The 26,332-nt window shown below is 32.2% G+C and overlaps 1 protein-coding gene across 1 annotated transcript in view; it reads right to left on the bottom strand.

Moving 5' to 3' along the window:
* LOC128170798 (multiple epidermal growth factor-like domains protein 10) overlaps positions 1-26,332 on the bottom strand; it is a 153,134-nt gene that overhangs the window by 107,778 nt on the left and 19,024 nt on the right. The gene's annotated exons all lie outside the window — the stretch shown is intronic.

Below are 26,332 nucleotides of genomic sequence, written 5' to 3'. Positions count from 1 at the left end.
ACCTTCGTTGCAGTGATAACCTCTCCAGCCAGGGATGCATCCAGAGTCGCAAACGCCATTCACATTATTACATCCGGAACATGTGTCATTGCATTTTTCAGTACATTTATTTCCAAAATAACCACGTGGACATGCTAATGAAAATATAAGAAAATGTTATTTTGACACAATAAACACCTGTATCTGATTTAGACAATTATGTTTTTTTTTTGATCGATTATAACAACATAGTGCAAACACACCACCTCCATGAACATAATAACTAGGCTTACTACGGGTTGCAACAGCTAAATAATGCTGCATAAAGAACTACACTATTCTCATCGTCTGTAATGTATGTCATACGTTTGAAAAACTAGATGACCTTTGTAGACGATTTCACAGTCAGAATTCTAACATTATGCCAAAAAACCACCAAATTTAAGGGCTGCATAGTTCTTTATACAAGAGGAAATACTGTTTTTGGAGTTAAAAACTGGGCTTGCTAAGTATAACTAGACAATTTGATTGCTGAAATTTCAAACCAATACAATGTTGTACATGTTTGCTGCAACAATGTATTGTACATAACTCATAAATGGAAGTGACTACTGACTTTGTTTTATATAACACGCTAAAATACATCAAATTTACTGAAAAAGGGCTAATGTTTGTAATATCAGAAAAAAGACATCTGCGTTGAGTAATTATACCGGCATAAAATGTATTAACTGATAGAGACAAACTCGTTCTATAGCCGTTATTCGTAAAATTTCAATAACGAATTTGTAAGAAATATCACAGTGAATTGGTTCTTACACTGTCAGATGACAGTATTTCAAACTGTCGTACGTATTATAATCGATAAGACAGTTATTTACAAATATAAAGTTCATTGGCAAAACAAGGATTTGAACTTTTTTTTTATTTTCACCACGCTGCATCATACTACAAAATGCTACAAAATACACCTCTGACAAATCAAAATTAGAAACAATTATATTTCCCGAACAGTTTGTTTTATTTTGGCAGTCCATTGACGAGAACTTCTGGATTTTGACGATTATCGATTTTTTTTTAAACACTCCTAAAATTAGATGTAGTTTATGGTAGGGAACTACATGTATGAACAAGACTTAAACGCAAAGTCCAAGATAGGTGACTTGTTCTTTTTTTTATCGTGTAAGGCAGCGAACATTCCATTTGATAAACATTAGAGCAGTCAACAAATCTTTAAATTCCATGTGTCTTAAAATAAATATGCAGTGTACAATATTCGTTACAGGAATGAAACATTGCGTTTAAATTTCATCATTAGCGAAGTTTTACATTTACTTTGTTAGAGTCGTACATTATTTAGAGTCGTGTTCGTTCTACACGGTAATAACGTTCTTTAGGTTTATGAACGGACTTTACTGGACTTTACTGGGACATAAATAAAAATCCTTCATAGTCGTAAATTTGATTAAACCCTCATTTGCTGTAGAAAGATTTTTTTTTTTACCTGACGACACACTAACAATACTTTTTTAAAAACATTTGTGACACTTTTCAAAGTCAATGCAGGAACTAATAAGCAAAGCAATTTATTTTATATAGAATCAAATGGGTTCTAAAATAAACGATTTCAATGTTTTTAAATTTGTTATATTCATAAGTACACACATGTTAATAATCTTTTTTTTTTATATACAATTAAAAATAAATTGCACATTTTACTTGTTTTGTATAATTGTTTTAGAATTTAAAAAAAAAATATATTCAAATTAAATAAGTTCTACCAAAGCTGTGTAATGGTAGCCAATACGTAACGGAGTCGTATGCAGTCATGTACACGTACAAGGAATTTTTGTCTATTGAAACTATTTCTTACCTACTTCACAGTGATGACCTTGGTACCCAGGTTTACAACACTGGCTATAGCCCGTCTCTATGTGACAGTACTGACAGTTTCATCCTGTGCATCAAAATTTCTTTATTACATATGTTTTTTTTTTATTATATATTTGATATATTCTAAACAAAAATAAGCTACAAGTGGCGTTTTTTAATGTGATAAAGTGTATTGGTATGCATGAACGTTCATCGAGACATATACAAATTCATCCAGAAACATTTTATAACAATTAGGACAAAAGAGTTAGACCCTTAAACAACTGTTGTTGTTATTGGTATGCATGGACGTTCATCGAGACATTTACAAATTCATCCAGAAACATTTTATAACAATTAGAACAAAGGAGTTAGACCCTTAAACAACTGTTGTTGTACATCTTTAAAAATACTTAATGAGTTAAACAACATCTTTCGCAAGACCTTGACAATGTATCATGTATTTTAATTACACGAACATAATTTATAAGAGTTTATATCGGAATTTTTAAGGAAACTTGAGATGCGTTCCAGGTGACTTTCGAAAAAAACAAAAGGGGTTCAATGGGTTAAATGTGATTTATGGTGATTGTTAGTTAATTGTGTAATTTAATGGATAATATTTCCATTTATTGACAAATCTGAACTGTTTCATGAATATATGCGTACCTAGTATTCATTAGACAATGCATGTGCATAATTAAGACCGTAATAAAAGTTCAACAGATCAACATTATGCATTTCAGTAGTTTTAAGCAATTGGAAATAAAAATGAGAAACAGTACGGTCAATCTATGCATATCTAAGAACAACGGATTGGACAATGTGTAACAACAAGCATTCCCGTGTACTTGACAACATTTGGCACAGTTAAATATACATTTACATAATCATATAAAAAAAATATAATAAAAACCATAAGTACTCAGTGCATGTAATCTACATATTGTGTACTTTACTAGGTACATGTATTCAAGTAACAAAAAATCACAGTACAGTCATTATTCACATTCCTTTCCTTGTCACTATAGCACACTATAATTAAGCATGAGTCAAAAGTATATCACGGCAATATTTTTATTTTCTTGGCTAGCAATTAGTATAGCAAAACTAGAAACCGAGACACACTGATGATACACGTGTGTTAAACCAGTTAAAAGCTTCACATTTATCAAGCTAAAAAGGTGTACATGCAATTGGTAATCATCGCACAGTGAACAGACGGAATGTCAATTATAAAAAAAAATGATCAATGCATATCCAGTAAATGATTAATTTAACATGCAGATCGGTCTCTCCAACTTAAGGACTATGACCTAATATCTTCGCTAGCTAAGGATTTTCAATCCACTCAGCTCCCCATAAACCCTTGGCAGATCTCATTAGGTTTATCAGGAGCGAAGTGGACCGAAAACCCTTGGCTAGCAAATATGCTGGCCTTAAAGTCATTAATTTTATGGTATGGTAGAAGTACTCTCATCAACCATGCATTTGACTATGCCATAAAATTGTGTGCTTTTATATAATTTGAGCAATACGACGGAAGGTGTTTAGAGATGTAAAAGATATTATAGAGATATAATACACTAATTAAATTATCCAACCTACCAACTAAAAAGATAAAAAGAAAAATTAACAACACCAAATCACATATTGTAAAGGTATATATGTGATCTGTTCAGTTATTCATCCCGCAACTTTAACCCCGTCCTAACATACATGTAACACCCATGACCCTTAGAGAAAGAGGCTAAATGAAATGTTTGGAATTCAACAGTCCTTTTACTTAGTCATCTTTATATTGATTGAATAGCAAAAAGTTTCTCTGTGCCTAGTTTAAATAAGTCACGTCGATATTAAAATTGCTAAGCATAACATTTTACTATTCTTTCTTTGGGTGGTGGGGGGGGGGGGGGCAATTCGAGAAAAAAAAGATACTTTAAATGATTGAACAAGATTTGATAGTTTTATTGAAAGTGACAACATATTAAATCCACAGGGTATGCACACAAGTTTATTGTTTTATGTTTTGACAATAAAGATAACCATGTGACCATATAAAGAAAAATATTCAAGATATTTGTTTAAAGGTTAATGACATTATAAAGAGCACTAACCAAACACCTCTACTTCACAGAGGGCAGTCATTGGAAAAGGGGCATAACCGTCAAAGTAGTCAACTCCCGGTAGTCTCTCGTTGTAGTAGATGACATATTGGCCATGAACAAAGCAGTTTGTTGTGAAGACATGGGGTATTGTGTGTATTGTGAAGTTGTTGTCCTTGAAACACAACGTTCCCTGTGATCTATCCGTGGTATTGGAGACATACACGGAGAATCCAAGTAAACTGCCTGCTATGCGCGTCAGAAACAAGGAATCTGTACAGAACGTTATCGATCCAGTGAAAAACAAGTTTATATGATTCTTTTTTACAATATCAACTAAAACATTGCTAAATATCAAATGCACTATAGGCGCAACATACTGCACATTCTCCATGCACCTATCAATTAAAATAGCTAATTGTTTAACGTACACTTACATGGAATACATATGCAAGTTTCATATATGTGTCGTTTCAAATAACAAAACCACCATCATTTATTATAATATCAAATTCAATGGTGGGGGCTAAACTCTGAGAATTCTCCGGAAAAATAGTTACGTATTATCAAACCATTTATATATATAAACAGAATTACGATACCGTATTTTGAACATTTTAACTGGTATTTTACTAACAACACTAGTCATATACCATTGTGAATTAAAAGTACTGGACAAAGATTGAATATCAGGAGTAATATAAAATATTCCGCAGCAATTGTATATGATTGTCGTTATAACGAATTGCCAGGGGAAAAATACATAATTAAAATTTCCTTGTTTAAAACTATATATTACGTTTTTATGTCATAACGATACAATCGTGCTAACAAATTGGAATTAATTCAGTGTCATATATTGCATGAGAGAGTACGTGGCGAAAAGGGCGGTCTGAGTGCTTTCTTAAAAGCCAAGCACGTTTATTCCAAACAGTAAAGAACAGGCAAACAACTGGTGAAAAGGCACCTAACACCTTCTTGTTTAACGCAATATCACTTGAAACCCAATAACAATCTTAAGGTACACCAGTGAAGATAATATTATTGATAACCATGTTAGGTAGATAACATTAAACATTTCTCAAGTTAATATAAAATACCAAATCCTTTTAATATATGACACTGGAAAAACTTTATATGATTTAGAGGCACTATACATTCGAAAGTTTCTTTATCGTGCTAGCTCCTACTTTAACACAATATCTTATATTGGAAATCATTGGTTTGTTTTAATACCACCAGGTTATACTCAAATCTGACCATTCAAGTGTCACTCTAAAACACGTCAAGAAGTGTATCCTGATTGTAAGAAACCTCTTTATAAGTGCAGCTGGTGTCGATGTTAGTCATGAATAGATGTTGCAGATTGTGTGTGTTAATCTGCATTTAGGGGTTAAAGATACTTAAGTACAATCTAGAAAAAAAAAAATTAACACGAAGATTATCATTTGATTTCTATGTTGTCTACCTGCTATGATTCGATAAATTGCGGTTTTAAATGGGAGACAAGTCTGCTTTGTTACAACTTTGCGCGAATTGTTGTCGTATAATTTTGATAGCATTGCACATGTTCGTTATTACACAATCTTTATTTATGAAAACCCCATGCCGTTCATATCTTTACTATTTTATTTTAGGTCATGCTTTGATGTATTTTCATAAATGGAGGAATGACAAAATCGTCAAATGAGATTCAGAACCTTAAGGTCAGATTTTTGGCATAAAGTTTTTTTGTATTTTGCTAAAGCTACATCCCATTCAGTTCACTATACTTACGTCTGTTATAAACATTAAATGATTTTGTCGGTCGAGTTTTATAACTACAGAAGGACAAAGTTCATAGATTTATACTGTCGTGTTAAGAAAATATAAATAATTTCGTGAACAAATATTTACATTTTGTATTTGGTTATTATAAGTGTTATTTATACCTAACATTTTAATTTAAAAATTGTAAATGTGTTTGATCTTTTGTTTTAGTTACATGTACTATTCATGTTCATTGCAGCTGTTGAAACAGTTTAATTTTCTCCAGTGTTTATTACACTAAAACCAATAATTTTCTCTTCGGTATTGCGTCTTTCAAACTAACAGGGATAATCATATGACGATTTAGTAATATGATAAAAGCCAAATGGTATCATGTAAATAAAAACACGCATATGCGTGATGACTGGTTTACACTACAGACTATATCATTTTCAAGATACATAATGACTGAGACTATACCTAGGTTGTCCGTCCTGAAGTATATAGTGATGTGATGGATACTGTGGATGCTGCTCAGGTTCACCCACCAGGTGACGGTTTGTTTGAATGCATCTGATAGCGCACATTGACCACTGTCCCATATCAGGTCAGATTTACGTCCGTCCACAGCGTTACTGGCGTCATATGTGTCGTTACCTGGTTCCCATGATTCACGTGGAGTGTATTGGTACTGCTGGTATGCTGGTTTATTGAGGGCAACGTTAACTGTCAACAAACACACAACCCCATATATACAACATTATTTACATTTACAAAAATGAGTGGGTTCATTTAAACTAACATTTACTTATGAACGATCTTCATAAACAAAAACAATTAAAGTGGGATTTTATTTGATTTGTCCGAACAGTTCTTGTCATTTCATGTTATAAAAAGTCCAATTTTATAAATTATTTTTTTTCATAAAAACCTGAATGTATCTAAAACATTATTTTATATGAATAACTCTACCAAACCATAATTAATGATGATATTGTTTATCCTTATGTGTTTATCTAAAATAGTTTTTTAAAGCAATATATTTCGGTAATAAAATTTAAATGTCATTTGTGAAAATACTAAGCAAACAATATTTAGGAAATAAGTGAACTAATAATGCAACGTATATAACATACTAGTGATGAACACTACAGGTAGATAACCGACTCAATTAGAATGTTGTTTATGTGAAAGGGAATATTACATTATATACTAGCTTTTTAATTATATTTCAAATCACGATTGCATTATATGCATGTAAAACTCACCATAAGCCCGTGAAATCGCAAACACTACTATCAATAAAAACAAGGACAACATATCTATAGGTAAATACATCTAGTGAAGTTTAATTATACTCTACAACGTATATGATTATGCCGGAATATATTTCACAGTTACTCTTTCATGCGGAAATTAATAAATACAATTACCGGATACAAAAACTTCAGATAATATCTAATAGTAATATGAAAAGGATTGGCAAGGGAACATGAATGTGTGAAACGATTGGCCAAGTTACCACTGGTCTCCGGTGACTTAAACTCAAACATTATAAACAAGCACCCTTGGTTATGAAAAAAGTACTTGCGACTCTTGTTAGCCAAACACGTTCATTATATCTCTCAAAAGCTTATTTCGATGTGGTGGTTTTTAGCTCACCTGAGCTGAAAGCTCAAGTGAGCTATTCTGATCACATTTTGTCTGTCGTCCGTCTGTCCGTCTGTCTGTCTGTCCGTCTGTCCGTCTGTCAGTAAACTTTTCACATTTTCAACATCTTCTCAAGAACTACTGGGCCAATTTCAACCAAACTTAGCACAAATTATCCTTAGGCAAAGGGGATTCAAAGTTGTGAAAATTAAGGGCCACACTCGTTTTCAAGGGGAGATAATTAGAAATTAATGAAAAATTTCGAGAAATTTTCAAAAATCTTCTTCTCAAGAACCAGAAAGCCAGGACTGCTGAGACTTGTGTGGAAGCATCCTCAGGTAGTGTAGATTTAAAGTTGTGAAATTCATGGCCCCCGGGGGTAGGGTGGGGCCACAATGGGGGGTCGAAGTTTTACATAAGAATATATAGAGTAAATCTTTAAAAATCTTCTACTCAGAAACTAATCAGCCAGGAAAACTGAAACTTGTGTGGAAGCATCCTCAGGTAGTGTAGATTCAAAGTTGTGAAATTCATGATCCCTGGGGGTAGGGTGGGGCCACAATGGGGGGTCGAAGTTTTACATAGGAATATATAGAGTAAATGTTTAAAAATCTTCTTCTCAGAAACTAATCAGCCAGGAAAGCTGAAACTTGTGTGGAAGCATCCTCAGGTAGTGTAGATTCAAAGTTGTGAAATCCATGACCCCTGGATGTAGGGTGGGGCCACAATGGGGGGTCGAAGTTTTACATAGGAATATATAGAGTAAATCTTTAAAAATCTTCTTCACAGAAACTAATCAGCCAGGAAAGCTGAGACTTGCATGGAAGCATTCTCAGGTAGTTTAGATTCAAAGTTGTGAAATTCATGACCCCTGGATGTAGGGTGGGGCCACAATGGGGGGGGGGGTCGAAGTTTTACATAGGAATATATAGAGTAAATCTTTAAAAATCTTCTCCACAGAAACTAATCAGCCAGGAAAGCTGAGACTTGCGTGGAAGCATTCTCAGGTAGTGTAGATTCAAAGTTGTGAAAATCATGACCCCCAGGGGTAGGGTGGGGCCACAATGGATTGGTCGAAGTTTTACATAGGAATATATAGAGTAAATCTTTGAAAATCTTCTCAGAAACTAATCAGCCAGGAAAGCTGAAACTCGTGCGGAAGCATCCTCAGGCAGTGTAGATTCAAAGTTGTGAAATTTATGATCCCTGGGGGTAGGGGGGGGGGGGCACAATGGAGGTCGAAGTTTTACATAGGAATATATAGAGTAAATATTTAAAAATCTTTTTCTCAGAAATTAATCAGCCAGGAAAGCTGAAACTTGTGTTGAAGAATCCTCAGGTAGTGTAGATTCAAAGTTGTGAAAACATGATCCCTTGGGGTAGGGTGAGGCCACATTGGGGCGTGTTAAAGTTTTACATAGAAATATTTAGAGTAAATCTTTGAAAATCTTCTTCTCAGAAACTAATCAGCCAGGAAAGCTGAAACTTGTGTGGAAGCATCATAAGGCAGTGTAGATTCAAAGATCCCTGGGGGTAGGGTGAGGCCACATTGGGGCGTGTTAAAGTTTTACATAGTAATATTTATAGTAAATCTTTGAAAATCTTATTCTCAGAAACTAATCAGCCAGGAAAGCTGAAACTTGTGTGGAAGCATCCTCAGGTAGTGTAAATTCAAAGTTGTGAAAATCATGACCCCCAGGGGTAGGGTGGGGCCACAATGGGGGGGTCGAAGTTTTACATAGAAATATTTATAGTAAATCTTTGAAAATCTTCTTCTCAGAAACTAATCAGCCAGGAAAGCTGAAACTTGTGTGGAAGCATCCTCAGGTAGTGTAGATTCAAAGTTGTGAAAATCATGACCCCCAGGGGTAGGGTGGGGCCACAATGGGGGGGGGGTCGAAGTTTTACATAGGAATATATAGAGTAAATCTCTGAAAATCTTTTTCTCAGAAACTAATCAGCCAGACGATTCTTTATAATTGTTAAGACTTTGGCTCCAGGACAATTCTTCGGCCTCACAAGAAGGTTCAGAGTTTGACGTAGCTTAATATCCCATATATAAACAATTGTAAAGGATCTTTTTGAGGACTGCAATACTCAACATGTGATATGACTATAAAATCATCCTGTTAGAAAAGGGACTAATGATTATAAACATAAGAATATCCAGGGGGAAAAATGGATTTTATTTTTACAGGATCTACATATATTATTGTACATTGTCCAGATTGTTTGTATTATGACTTCATTAAGCTGATTTTATCATACCCATTGTTCCTCAGGTGAGCGATGTGGCCCATGGGCCTCTTGTTGTGTATTGATTTAAGTTCTATAAAAATAGAAAAGGTTCACAATCACCATTCCTAGCACATGATCTATGACTGTATTCAGTGACCAAGTTAAAATGTAGGTCGACATAAAACAAAACTAACATGCAATAATCAACCACAAACGAACACGATATGCCTTAAGTGAAAAATATATTAAAAGGAAAAGATATAACTAAATGATTTGCAGTCATGCACGTCAATCTTTACAAAATTACCGAGTCTATGTATTACGTTTATAAATAAAATATAATAAATATTACAATTTGTGAAAACTATTATTTATTACTAATGCAAAGTAAGATGACATCATGTTTATGTAAGCTTACCATAAGCCTTTGAAATAGCCAAAAGTCCCACGTAAAAACACCCACTATTAACATAATTTTAAGAAAATGCACATATTAAAATTAAAAATCAACTACTATGTAGAATAGCTGACCGGGACATCCATCGACACTTTAAAATAGGAAATAATTACAGGAAAGAAATGTCTAGTACAATATCTATTGAGCCAAAACATATTACCAGGCTAAAATGTCTACATAATCCAAAAAAAATATATATTTTCTTAAAATACTAGACGAAAAGTACATGTATAATTGAACATATTCAACGATTCAAAATAATTACAGAACTTAGAGAGAGAGAGAGAGAGAGAGAGAGAGAGAGAGAGAGAGAGCGAGAGAGAGAGAGAGAGGTGGGTCTGTGAATATTTTTGAGTACACTTTATAATTAATTTGGACTTAACCATATTAATATGATTTGCAGTAGCCAGTTAGGTATTTTGAATGAAAATTGAAGCTTACAGATACTCTACTTTTACAACTTGGGAAATGATTTTCTTAAATTCAAAATATATCTAATAAAATAATGTTCGGTCCATAATAAATGTAGTAATCAGCTGATTAACATTGTCATTGTTGAAATATCAAGAAACGTAATAACAATTCATTGTACATTGGATATTTTGACTACCTTTCAGTTTGTTCACCTTTATAAACTGAAATAAGTGTTGCATATTAAGGTATTCAGTGCACATTTGTGCTTTGCAAAGTACAGGTATACAAAGTATTTACAGAGCTAAATCAGATCAGTGTTTCGTTTGTCTACTATGCAACTTGGAGCCATCTATTTTTGCGTAGTAAAGGAAGGATTTAGATAAATAATCGGGATGATTTAGAATAATGTAAACCAATTAAAATCAAAAATGCTACTTCCGATGATGCAATATATATCATTCGTTTGCTAGTAACGGGTTGCATATGAGCCAGAACTGATATTAATTCAAATTGTTCGAAGAGAGTATCAAGGATTGCTGGGGTTTCAGTGTAAACGTGCTTACCAAAAACTAGAGGTTCTGTGACCAAGGTCATTGATACCCCCGCTAAAAAACAAAACTTCAAGTATTCTCTTATGGAAAGTAATTGGTGCACCATTTTTTCTTATAGTGACCAAAGCTAAAGAGCACAACACATTAACTAGTCACAACCATTATATGTGTCAACAGCTTCATTTTCCATGTTCAAGATATGGCCTTGACATAAATAATACATTTTTGTAACGGTGACTTTGAGCTTGCACATCATAACCTGGTCCAACTTCCTGACATGCCCTCATATCTTGCAATCATTGTATGAGAAAAAAAAGATCAATCTTTCTTTATGAGAATGGTTAAGACCTGATGCAATGCATTAACCTTTTACTTCCAATCACCTTAAACTTGCCCACATATTTGTGAAAACTATTTTTTTTACTTTTGTCTCAGGAATGAACGGACTTATAAGATACATGTAAGTATTATGTATTCTGTAATAGCCCCAGGGTATTGACTCAATCTTGACACTAAAGTCCCATAGTTTGCGGGTTTTTTTCTAACTACAGACAATTTATTAGATGCACTCAACATAGCCAAACTTAAAGCATCGATGCGTGAAAGTATTTTTATCACAAAGAATCATTTGATTGGTTACATACGTTGAGATAATATTTGATCTGATAAAGCAGATCGTGAGGAGTAAATGTATCAAATTAAAAAAGATAGACAATGTAGCATAAATTAGATAAAAATACTCGCGTTGCATTACTGCAAACCATCTAATCTAATTATAACTTATTAAATACACATCCATTAAGACAATTAGCAACTTCATGTATAACTAGTTTCAATTATGCCTTAAGACACATATACATGTTTTCTTAACTGGTGTTACTAAAGATTAATTACTTCATAGGTTTTTTTTTCTAAATTTTCTAAAAAAAAAAGAACAAATACATGTTTAAACAGCATTGATACAGTGAAAACACATATGTGCGGTAATATTTTCAAAGGTTTGATTTCATTTTAATAACCATTTCGCATACAAAGGACACATTAATATAAGACACCTTTGTAAACGTTTAACTTGGGCAAAAATGTAATTTAAAATGAAAAATTATGAATACGCGATATTTTATGAACGTATTTAGATACATTCAATTTATTAAAATTGAAAAGCAAACTCAAATACCAATGATTTCAATTTAATATGCTAAAAAATTGTTTTCAAAACCCATTCCAGACATATACGTCAATATTTCATTTTTTTTTTGCAAAGTTTTTTACTTATATTTCACAAGTTGTGACTATTTATGCTTAATACACAATAACAAGGAAACACTTTAAAAAATGAAATGAAACCTCATGAAATATGTGTATAATTGATAATATTTCCATACATCTAACAACAGGAAGTTGTTCTAATTAGTAACTATAAGCAATTTGATAAAAGTATGACCTTTAGATATAAAAAAAAAAGTCAATGAATGTTTTTGTGTGCCAAATGTAATGTACACACATGATGAATCAAATCATAGTAAGGACAAAGCGATATATCTGCAGGGGATTCTAACGTTTTATTGAACCTTAAAGATTCCCTTTCTTAATTTTTTCATACCGTATAAATATATATTAAAGTGTTTGAAACGTTTCAATTTGCAGTGATCTATGTTCAATGTACTTAACATAACATTCGTGGGATATCCTCGCAATATCCCATTATTTCATCAACTTTTATTAACAAAAATAATATCATAAGACATAAAAAATATTATCAACGAGTGTATAATGAATTGCAATAGTAAATGTTTGCATCACTTAATTTTTCAAATTGCTTTAGAAACGTGCTAATTATGATCAACCGGCAATTTGATTGTCAGTTGATCAGCTATAAGCAAGGGAGAAAGCTTACAAATCTTTGTCGTATGCCAGTAAAACATATTAATTTGTCAAGCTAATTTTTCTATCATTCAATTTGTTTCAAGCATAAAAACACTTTCTTTCATTTCTTACGTTTATAATTTCATTTTGGGTCTCAAAACTGTAATTTTCACTTCAACACTAAAAATGTTTCAAAAAATATGACGTTAACTGTTTTAAGATAATTGTACTAAAATTTTAGTTAAAAATTAGAATGCCATACTAAAGCGTTGTTGACGCTCAAGCATTGGAGACAAATCATCGAATAAAATGACAAAAATCGTGGTCACGCCATTTTAAATCGGGGATATTAAATTACTAGTAGTATAAAGACTACAAAATTATTGACAGACTTAATTGCACACATAAGGATTTTGCTTTTTCGTTGTTAAAAGTGTACAAGTGCAAATGCTTCTGTGTCTTCGAAATAATAGGTTAATTAAGTGTTAAAAACTAATTAAATTAAACACCAAAACATGTTAAAAAAATAAGGAAAAATTGTACTCAACTGGACTTAATAATAAAATTGGATTTAATTATAAGTTCAAATCATTTGAAGGCACCAACTATGTGTGTGTTTCTTTGAAATACACTTAAAGAAGGCGAACCTAAATGACTAAAATTATACGTTGCTCAAAAGTGCACTAGAATATCGATTAATGATTATTTTAATATCACAATAAATAAAACACTTTGTTTTTTGGGTTTTTTACAGTGCATTAATTAGAGACACTTATCAAAGACAAAACATTGCTCACATGGTTGTAAATAGATAATAAATATTACACAAGAAAAATATTATATATGTGCGGTTTTTTTTTAGTTTTCTTTTTTCTTTTAGAAGGAATAAATAGGAAACAAATGTGTTTGTTAGTTGTGGGTTTAGATTGTGTACATATGTATTGAAATTTGAGAGGCTCTCGTAATAAACTCTTGAAAATGTTCAAGGGTCTGCAATTAATTATCTTGCTAAACTTGGTATGGTTTTTATCCGGTTGTAAGTGTACTTCATAAAATTAATCTAATTGTTGTTTTTTTTAAGTACTTGACTCGAACAATGCCAATTTATTTCAAACTTTGACCATTAAACAATTTTTTTAAGGAAATGAACATTTATTATTAAAATGTACTTATAAGTTTGCATACAATCTCCTCTAAAAGTTATTTGAACTTTGAGACTTAATTAAGGATAGGTGGAATTTGTTTAAAAGAGGCACAGAAAAAATGGCATGAATCAATTAACAAGTAAAACTATTATATTTATTAGATCTATTTAATGCAAGAGTATCATTATCAACAAAATTGAACAAAAAATTGTTTATATATTAAATGCCCATCAACTGTCTTTTATCCAATCTAGTCTAGTCACACATACATTGTCACAGTTTCCTTTTCATCTTTTCTTTTAAAATCAAAATATGTTTTTCGCTTCTGATTTCAAAAATGTCAACTCATTTTAAGAACTAGGGTAATATCATTTCCTAAAGAAATATTCATCCGATATATGTTTTCCTATGGGACACATGAGACAAGTTGTTTCCTATCATAGTTTTTACTTCTTAAGGAGTTTGTGCAATTTTTTTAAAAGACGCACACACAAACAATGGGAACTAATCAATAACGAAATGAAACTAGTGATTATATCGAATTAAAGGCATTGAATGTTTTTTTAAGAGTATCCTCCACTACAAAGTCGGGCAAAGCCTTACTGCGCTATGCGTATATACTTATTGAATATCGAACAGACCTTGTACTGCAAAAAAGTAGAACACATCCAATAACTTCATTTCATTTCATTAAAAAATACAAAATAAATTGCTTTAGAAACTTATTTATTATGATCAACTTGAATTTGCTTGTCAGTTGATGAGCTATAAGCAAGGAAGAAAGCTTACAAATCTTTTTCGTATGCCAATAAAACATTTATTTGTCAAGCTTATTTTTTGTATCATTCATTTCGTTTCGAGCATAAAAACAATTTCTTACGTTTATCACTTTCATTTTGGGTCTCAAAACTAGAATTTTTACTACAACACTAAAAATGTATCCAACAATATGACGTTAACTGTTTTAACATAACAAAGCAAACAATTTTAAGCATATAGCTCAACAATTGCACTCAAATTTTAGTTAACAATTAGAATGCCTTACTAAAGCGATGGTGACGCTAAAACATCGGATACACTTCATCGAATAAAATGACAAAAATCGTGATCACGCCCTTTTAAATCGGGGATATAAGTTTAAGACTACTAAATTATAGTCAGACCTTATTGCATCTAATACAATTTTGCTTTTTTGGTTGTTAAAAGTGTACAAGTGCAAATGCTTTTTTTTCATCGAAATAATAGGTTAATTAAGTGTTAGGAACGAATTGAATCAAACACCAAAACATGTTATGAAATAAGGAAATATTGTATTCAACTGGACTTAATAATAAATTTGGATTCATGATTTAATGATAAGTTCAAATCATTTGAAGGCAACGACTATGTGTGTGTTTATTTGAAAAGAAAAACACTTAAAGAAGGCGAGCCTAAATTAATTAAATTACACGTTGCTCAAAAAAGCACAAGAATATCGATTAATGATAATTTTAACTTCACAATAAATATAACACTTTTTTTCTTTACAGTGCATTAATACATACAATTATCAAAGACAAAACATTGCTTACACGGTTGTAAATAGATAAAAAAAATATTACTCAAGAAAAATACTATACATGTTTATGTGAGTTGTATTTTTTTTTTGGCGATAATGCCCACGACTGCTTTATATTAAAATGAAATCATAATACAAGTTGAACTCTGGGACCAGCTGTTCACCCGTACGTAATTACACCTTATTCATTATTGTTTAAACATATCGTATAAACCCATCAAAAGTCCATGTGATCTTTTTTTTTTATTTCAGAAGGAATACATAAGAAACAAATGTGTTTGTTAATTGTGTGTTTAGATTGTGTACATATGAATTGAGATTTGAGAGGCTCTCGTAATTGACACTTGAAAACGTTCAAGGGTCTGCAATTAATTATCTTCTTCAACTTGGTACGGTTTTTATCCGGTTTTAAATGTACTTCATAAAATTGATCTAATTGTTGGGTTTTTTTTCAAGTACTTGACTCGAACAATGTATTATGTTGTGCTATATTTTGAAGAAAATGCCAATTAATTTCAAAATTGAAAAAGATAAGTACTTGGCTCAAACAATGTATTATTCTGTACTATATTTAGTAAACAACACCAATTAATTTCAAACATTGCATAATTAAACAATTGTTTTAAGGAATTGAACAGTTATTTTAAAAAAATAGCTATAAGTTTGCATATAACCTCCTCTAAAGGTTATTTAGAGTGTCCTTGAACTTTGAGTCTTAACCAAGATTCGGTGCAGTTCTATTAAAGACGCGGAGAAAAAAATGGGAATCAATAAAAAAAAAGCTAGTGATTCGTATTAAAAGTATTAAATGATTATTTTTTAAAGAGTATCATCAACTACAAAATCGTGCAAAGTCTTACTGCGCTGTGCTTCAATACGCATTAAATATCGAACAAACCTTGTACTGCAAACTAGTACAACACATCCAAAAACTTAATTTTATTTTATCTAAAAAAACAATCAAATAAAAAAAAAAAAAAAAAAAAAAAACCTTTCTTATCATAGTTTTTACTTGTTAAGCCTGTGGATCTCCTTCACATCAATAAGCCAGCTGCTCATCTACTTAACATTGACTGACTGTATTTAAATTAACACTTTTTGGAGGAGGTTCATAATCCATTCATTTAGTAAGAGTTTGTTTTATTTTCTAAACAAAAGCAAAACTTTCAAAAAAGGTATTACATTAAATGAGTACATTGATGAACATGATTATTGCATTAAATAAATACATTGATTAGCAATAACGAAATATAATGCCATAAAATATGACATGGATAGAATTGACCGATGTCATTATGATGTCATTTATATTTTACACCTTATTTGAAAAAAAAAATCGACAAATTTATATATTCATTGTCAAAGAATAAAACAACAATCACAGAGACAATGAAAATAATATAATGGCATGTCACAATAATGTATATCATAAAACATATTCATTTCATCTACAATTTAATTACGTACATGTTTACGTACAACATCGATCTTTTTTAAGGAAGTATTATTTTCCGGCAAATCCGCTAGACCGTGAGTTTCGAATAATTGACATATCAGAATAATGAATATCATAAAACATATTCATTTCATCTACAATCTATTTACGTACATGTTTATATACAACATCCATTTTTTAAAGTAAATATTATTTTCTCGCAAATCCGCAGGACTTGAATTTCAAATATTTGACACATCAGAATAATGTATATCATAAAACATATTCATTTCATCTACAATTTGATTAAGTTCATGTTTATATACAACATCCATTTTCTTTTTAAGGAAATATTATTTTCCGGCAAATACGCTAGACTGTGCATTTCGAATAATTGACATGCACAAGAATATAATTACATCATCTTAAGGTTTTGAAAATAAAAACAATTTTCTTAAATGCTAACTCTTTAAACACATGCAAACCTTCATTATTGGTTTCCTGTTAGATCCACTGTCTAAATATTTTTATATTTCACTAAAATTTTGATTCAATAAAAATAAATGTTACTTTTTTCTATAAAATTACAGTTGTAAAATAGATAATGTGTGGACATCTGTAGGTTTCGGATAGACTCAATTATTTATATGGATCCATAAACATATAGCTCTTATGATCATTCAAAACAGTTTTATGATTATTTGTTGAGTTTAAATTTTTATATCAATACAACTGCTCGATGAAGACTTCCTGAATATCAGAAGAGATCACATATCATATTTAATACATGCACCGTGTTTTAATTGTTTCCTTTAATGTCCCTAAATCAACGCAGGATTTGGATATATTGTCAGTATGATTCTTTTTGCTTGGAGTATTTTTAAACCGGTCTTCCTCGGGTTTCGTTGAGGAATATCGACTCTGGACTTTCTATCTGCTTTGGACCTTTGTTAATCATAAGAATAATAGCTGCAAGTCAAACGTTCACGTAAACTATTAATAAAAAAACAAACACATACTGACATATACACTTCAAAAAACTATAAATATATGTATACACTTAGTACACAATTTACATATATCTTAATTGTCATATATTTCTTCACAAAAGTTCCATTTCATTTGTTATTTGCATTCATTTTTTATGTATATATGATGTTCTGGTTTTAAAGAAATAATTGTTCTAGGTAACTTACTATGACATTCTTATCGTTTGTTATGTTTGGTTATTACTTTTGAGCATTCGTTTAAACAACGTTAACACATAATCACATTTATAAGACACCTGGTCTCCCTGTAAGCAAATTGCGAAATGTAAGTAAGGTAAGAAAGAAGAAATGATCGCTGTTCATATAATTAAGTTAGATTAAATTATTTTAATTGTTTTCAATTCGTGTTTATAATATATTACTCCTAATGATAAAACCAGAAGATTTAATTTCTGTACAAAGGCCAACCGGATCCCAAAATATTTACTACAGTTCAAACAATAAATTTGTTCTAATATTGATGCCGACATTTTCTTCATGTTCAGCTAACTAAACCTATTTGAGTACAAATATACTTTCTTTTATTTTCAAGAGAAGAAACAAAACCTGAAAAAAGACAAATCGATTTTTATAAATGCAGCAAGCTTTTTTATAACTGTCACATTAGATCATTCGAATACCTACTATTGTCAACAATGTCATCTGAGAAGAAAAAATAGATAACATTAATTTAAGGAATATATTGTTTTCGTGAAAATAATATTGAAATTGTATTCAATCATAATATATATATATATATATATATATATATATATATATATATATATATATATATATATATATATATATATATATATATATATATATATATATATATGTTTACAATGCTTCAGTAATGCATTTCTAATAGTCAACCAACATTTGAGAGGCATTCGTTGAGTTATAAGCGAGTTACAGAGCTTGAAATTCTTTGCAATGTAAACAAAGCGTGGGTTTACATTTAAAATGTTGAAGTGAAAATTCCAGTTCTAGACCAATAATGAATGTTAAACGTTAAAACTATTAATATATGATTAAAATGAATGAAAAGACAGAAAAATTGGCTTAAAAAATATTTTAACTGGTGTATTGAACCTATGTAAACAAAAACAGGGCATGAACCCTGTTTACATGACAAAGAATGGTGAGCTAAGTATCTTTCTTATAACTCCATGAAAGAGTCTCAAATTTCATTTGATAAATAAAATTGCATTGTTTAAAGCAATTTAAATAATAAAATCAGAAAATTAGAATTTGGCCAAAATCGTGACCATGCCCCTTTAACCAGTTCAACGTTTTGTAGGAACTACTATCATTTGGATCGTGGGATCATCAATCCCTCGTTGGGAAGGCCATCATGCTGCAACATACAGACCCGGGGAAAGAACCTACCAGCTACAATCACCTGACAAGGACGAAGGGAAATGTGTTGGGATGAACTGGACAAAGCAATCGCTGAATTTTTAGCACGGTATCCACCTTCGAGGAAGGTAGGGCATATTGCTTTGCTGATGTCTGTCGGTCGGCCGGTCGGTTCTCAAACAGTTTCCGTTCATTTTCTTAGCAAAGAATAAACATATTAAAATGACATTTGATATACAGGTTTATTATGATAATATCTAGGTCAAGTTAGATATTGGGTACGATCGCGCAATTTTCGACAGAGTTATGGCCCTTGGACGTAGAACAATTCCAGTTATTTGCAGTTTCCGCTCATTTTCTTCGCAGAGGATGAACATACTGAAATTACATTTGTTATTCAGGTGATTATGATATTATCTTAGTCAAGTTCGATACTGGGTACGATCGAGCTATTTTCGACAGAGGTATCGCCCTTGGACGTTGAAAATTTTCAGTTATTTGCAGTTTCCGCTTATTTTCTTTGCAGGGGATGAACATATTGAAATGAAATTTAGTATCCAGGTTCATCTGATATTATCTAGGTCAAGTTCGATATTGGGTACGATCGAGCAATTTTCGACATGGTTATGGCTCTTGGACGTAGGGAAATTCCAGTTATTTGCAGTTTCCTTTCATTTTCTTCGCAGAGGGTGCACATATTGAAATGAAATTTAGTGTACAGGTTTATCTTAATAATATCGAGTTCAGTTTGATTTTGGGTATGATAGAGCAATTTCCGACAGAATTATGGCCGTTGGACTTCCAAAATATTTGCAGTTTACGTTCATTTTCTTTGTGGATGTTTCCAAGGGAGGGGTGGCATACGGTATCAATCCGACCCAACCCAACCTAACAGAAAGTAAACCCAAAATAACCCATGCTCCGTCTGAGCACTTCACTGACATTTTTATCTATGTTGCCACAATTATATTGGCATGGTGCCCTCCCCTCCCCCCTAAAAACTTATAGTCAAGAAGTCCATTAAAAAGTACATTTTAACCGAATTTGATTAATGTTTAACAACCACGGTACAACTATAGAAATCTCAGAAATACAGTTATTCAGGCATGATCGTACACGCTTGTGAGAGACAGGCCTTGAAATTCACCTCAATTACTTACAAGGATCTCTTCATTTTTTTTAAAGTACCAAGATGTACCCACCTCAGCTCGCCTAAGATTGTGTTCTTTTGATTTTAATGCCAACTATCTTTATAATTTGTATGTGTGTGTGTGTGGAGGGGGGGGGGGTTAGCTTGATGGCTATATTCTGTGGCGGGGAATGCGGTATACGTTGATTTATGTTGTGATCAAGTGGCCCAAAAACGTGGTTGTTCCCCCCCCCCCCCCACCTACCACAACGCAGTGGAGGGGGGATTGGAGGTCGTGTTCGGGATATATGTTATACATCAGTGTTTATGAAATATAAAACCTGATATGTTAATTTAGTTGTTATCAGCTTGTCATAGCTGGTTCCACCTCCATTGGCACCTCGCACAAGCGTGGTGAGACCACAGTCTGGTAAGTAAGTAAGGTGGCAAAAGAGACAGTGAAGTCACTCATTCATCGGTCCAAAACCTGGTGACCGTTCGGATCGGGCACCTGTGCTTACACTCGGCCCCTTAAACGCCCAAAGTTGTATTAGTACTTTTGTAGGTATCCTTACTACCCCACATACAATATCGGCATTCTAATACCATGTTTGTTTTTATGGTTTAAAATTGTTGTGTTTTGTTAAGTTAAGCTTCCATTAACAATGAATGTATTTCAGCTCAGCTCTGTGTTATTACTCAACGCATATAAATCATATAAAATATTTGGATCGGGTTAGTCTGTTAGTCAGTCATATAAATATTATATATGCTTTGTGCATAACTCCACGGTGCATCCAGCAGGTGGTGGCAAGGTGGCATCAGCCACGGGGGGTAGAAACTGCCTTTTCTTATAATTAATTTCTAGGGTGTTGTTCAATTTTTTTAAAATTAGAAACTTGTGTTAATTTCGCAATTTTGAATCTTTTATTCCCATCGGCCTCGATCGACCGATCATAGTTGTGGCCATATGTGGCAATTAGCAAATTTAAATATATGCGCACGCGCTGCGCTCGATTTGCACTACTTTATTTACAATGGAAACCTCATTTGAATCGTAGATTACACGTAGATTACTTAAAACATTACTCTTATCCGTCACCCTTAAAAAACACATTTAACATACAGTTACGTATTTAATGTTTCAAATCAGGTTTTTCTTCACACATGAGTAAACATATTTATCGGAAGTCCCATTTGCCTACTATAAGTAAAGCCTACGCTTGCCTTGCTATTTCGAAAATCAACAAAACTGTGTTATATATAGTTTTTTGAATGCTGCGTGATAATTTGTTATTACATAAACAGAGCTTACCAATGATACTACATTCTGATCTTTCCTTTAAAAGGAATATTTCTTTTAATCATTTGTCTTGTATTTCTTTATAAAAAGTATTTTTTGGAAAATAACCTCGTATATTTTAGATTTTATATAAACTGAAAAAAAAAATATTTATTATGCTAAGCATAAATGTCAGTTTTTTCAACATTCTTATAAAAGTCAATAAGTGGTTAGCTTCATTTGTTTAACTGAAAACTTATTAAAAATACATGTAGTTTTTACAAACAATTGAGTATTCCGTTGGATGAATAAAGTCAAAGCGGTTCTATGGTGACATTTTTGCCCTCTTTAGGTTGGGACAGATTCCCTTGGGCGGTACATTTTTATTGTTGGCTGCACAACGATTGTGAAGTTCTCGAAATTCTTTTGACGCGTCTGCATCCGTCAGACAAAGTGACAACCCGTCTCTTTCTTTGATTGAGTTTTCTGTCGATACAATATGGATTGATTCAAGTTCACATTGCATCAGAAAATATGGTTGCAAAATTAATCTTTTTTTTTTACAAATACGTTGCAGTATATAGTCCATCACATTGTTTATATATGGTAATTGTTCATGGACATGATTCCAAGTAGTAGGTACAAAAAGTAAACAATGTAATAAGGATATTACAAATTAAATAAATGTATAAAAGCAATACAGTAATTATGATAAATACGTTGGATACGAAGTAAATAAGTTATTGCATACACTGCAGAACAATATACATTTACTATATGGTTCTACCCACAACATAAATTCATAAGTGACAAATAAACCATTAATCAACATAAAACCCAAATGTTCATAAACTTAAGATCATTGGACATCGTTGATCTGGGGAATTTTCCTAAACCATAACATTTATTTTCTGCAATGATTATTTACATATTATACATAGTTCTTGAACAGTTTATGAACGTACCTGTCTATTTATATCACCCATACAAATTAAATGTTTGTTTTTAGTTACCGCCCACTTAGAGTGATCTATCCCATGGTTGAACTCAATTGTATTGGGAAAACAAGCATTGATGACGTTTGATATCAATAAATGAAAATAAACAAAGGCAGATGCTAAAAATAAACTTCGTGCTTTTGACATAAAGTTGAGTTTTTCATTAAAGTAGATTAAGGTATTTTTTAAGCGTAATAATCAATGTGATGTGACAACAATGTATTCCATTAAAACATCAACTTAACAGAAAGTGACCAACAACTTAACCATGGGTATACTTTCTGGGTCTACTTTAGGTTAACTCCGGGTTTACTAGAGTGGACCCAGAGTAAACCCAAAGTAAACTTAAAGTGGACACAGAGAGTAAAGCCCGATCAGAAATATACCCCCGAAAGCAGACGTATCATATGTATTCGGAATATACAAGGGACATGAATCAGAGGCAGTTAGATGGTGAGATAAAACACACGTCTGCTTCACACTTCAGTGCGTACAGTTGACCCCAAAAGCAATTCTCGAGTAAACCCGAATAAATCCAATTTGAAATTAAACGCCAAGTGGACCCAAATTTTCAAAATGTCAACCCGTAGTAAACCCAGAAAGTAAACCTAGGGTTGCGTTTGGGTTTACTCTGGTGTTAGGTTAGTTTGATAGATACTTTTCAAGGAGATAAATAAATTATATATGAATGGCCAAAACATTTAAACTCTCCTAAAGTTATATATGTATATGAAAGTAATATATGTATACGTATGAAATATTACCAAAGCAGTGTCTAAAAGCTTAGGTCTCCATGTTCGAACCAATAAAGGGTCTGCCAACTTCGGAGAAATCAATTTGTCATAAATATCTGCAAGGAATAAAGTACATGTACTAAATCAAATACATGTGATGTGAATCAATATTGGATAAAATACTGTGTGTTTATATGTAGAATGTTACCTTGTCCAAACGAAGCTGACTTAGCAAGTATTTCCAATTGAACATTTCCAAAAGGTTTGAATGGAATGTGTACGGAATTCATTGGGTAACTGATTTTTATATCAAAGTTTTTCTTGCCATAAATATAAGGATTTGTCGTTTCGGATACGGTTTCTGCAAGAAAAAAATATAATACAAATACATGTAAATATTTAAGTAAACTTAAAAAAAAGAGACCCACCATCAAATGAAAGTTATTTTAAATTTTGTCAACGTACTCAAAATCACAGGGCGAAAAACCATCTTTAAGCAAGTCCTTAAAGGTGGCTTAAAGGTGACTTAAAGGAGCTTAAAGGCTATACAACCTTTAAGCCGCCTTTAAGTCACCTTTAAGCAAGTGCTTATAGGTCCTTAATGTCCAAACTTCTTTAAGCCACCTTTAAGCCACCTTTAAGCATCTTTAAGTGGCATTTACGCTCTCTTTACACTGCCTTTACACTGTCTTTAAGTGGTCTTTAAGTCAATATTGATGAAGCTGAACAATAAAAACATATATTAAATGCAAAAGCTCTTTTATAGAGATGGGAGGGGGTCATCCGAGTGATAATATAATTTCCAAGGAAGGGGGGGGGGGTGTTCCAGGCGGTTTTAATCGTCGCTCCATTAAACGCAGATCGCTATCATCAGCACCGCTCCGATGGACACAGATTGCCGTCATAAAATTCTTTATAATTTTTTGGGGGTTTCAAAATTATTGTAGGGATGAGCGCAGTCTCTGTATCTTAATATGTGCATAAAATTAATTAAAGTATGCTCGTTTTCTATTATAAATTAATCGGTGAAAAATCTCTCTCTCTCTCTCTCTCTCTCTCAGTTCATCCGGTTATTAAACAAAATAAAGATAATGAACCAAAAATGCATGATTTAATTTGTTAATCGGTTTAAGGTTTGTATTTTTTTTTTTCAATTTTCATTATTTCTAACTCTAGATCTGCTAGATACATGTTAAAGATGAAAAGACTCTCAACTGCCTTTGTTATATCGGGCAGGATATTACTGCTTTGTTTGTCTAGACATAGTTTTGTTCGTTTGTGTATATCTAATTAGAGTCTATTGTTTGTCCAACTTAAGAAAACCCCTGGAACTAACACAGAATATACAAGATATACACAACAGTTGTGTCGTGTGCCCAGGTGCATGTTTGTGTATATCTAATTAAAGTCTATTGTTTGTCCAACTTAAGAAAACCCCTGGAACTGACACAGAATATACAAGATACACACAACAGGTGTGTCGTGTGCCCAGGTGCACGTCGGGGTTTCTAAAGGCGTTGAATCTTAGTATGTACGAGTATACGATAAGTCTAGTGAATTAAAGTTAATTTACATTTGTAATTCATTTTCAAAGTATTATTTCCTAGCTCTGGGTTTCAAAGATGTTACGTCTACAAATTAACGATACATGTATGTAAGAGTAAAATCTTGAGGCTCATTAATTAATGTACCGGTGATCATAAATAGGGGTTGATTATTTAAATATATGTATAAGGGTAAATATGTCAAATATACCCGGCCTGGCACATCATACAATTGTATGTACAAGTCATTTGCAATTGCCACATGCAGTAAATACGTCACCGGTAATTGGTAATTTTGTTTGTTATAGAATTGATAGTTTATAAATCATGTACATACAATTACATGTAAATATTTAAACATATTGGAACGGCGCCGCGATCATGAAAACCGGGAAATTGCGGGAAATTGAACAAATACCCTAATAGTATCAATGGATTTAATAAAAGAAATGATTTCATTTTCTTTCTTACATTTTTATAGCTATAAATAAGATGAACGTATATCTACTCGGTTTAAATTTATTAACTACATGTAAGAAAGCCTACTATAGTGAACCTAACGGTTTCCATTTAGGTATAATATATTTTTGTTCACTGAAGACCAAGTTCCGTATTTCATTCTAAATACATGCATGCATGTAATTTATAAATTAGATATAAGTGATTGTTACAAACTGAATGGTTTGTCAAAATCTTTTCAAGTAAACACATTCAATACAGTGATTCAATATCCACTGATATATAGGATATAAAAACGCTTTTTTATTTGTAAGTTGCCGTGGCGCAGAGGATGTGTGGTGATGCTAGTAAACTAAGGGTCCCGGGTTCAATTCTCGCCGTGGCCGGTTTTTTTGTGTGTTTTTTTTTCATTTTTCTTTCTAGAACAAAAACCGTTTTAATACCTTTTCTTATATAAAGTTAATATATTTTGTTGGAAATTAAACACAATATTGAATTAATTTTTTTTTTAATGGCTTAAAGGTGGCTTAAAGGTGGCTTAAAGAAGTTTGGACATTAAGGACCTATAAGTTGTCCTTAAAGGTGGCTTAAAGGTGGCTTAGAGATAGTCTTTAAGCTGCCTTTAAGCCATATTTACGCTTTCTTTAAGCCACCTTTAAGCAATACATATAGCTTAAAGGTAGCTTAAAGGTGGCTTAAAGATCGTCTTTAAGCTACCTTTAAACACCTTTAAGCTATCTTTAAGGAGGACTTAAAGATGGTCATTCATCCTGTGAA

This window comes from Crassostrea angulata, chromosome 2 (assembly GCF_025612915.1).
Source record: "Crassostrea angulata isolate pt1a10 chromosome 2, ASM2561291v2, whole genome shotgun sequence".
Classification (NCBI taxonomy): Eukaryota; Metazoa; Mollusca; class Bivalvia; order Ostreida; family Ostreidae; genus Magallana; species Magallana angulata.
This window is presented reverse-complemented; position numbering and strand designations above follow the sequence as displayed.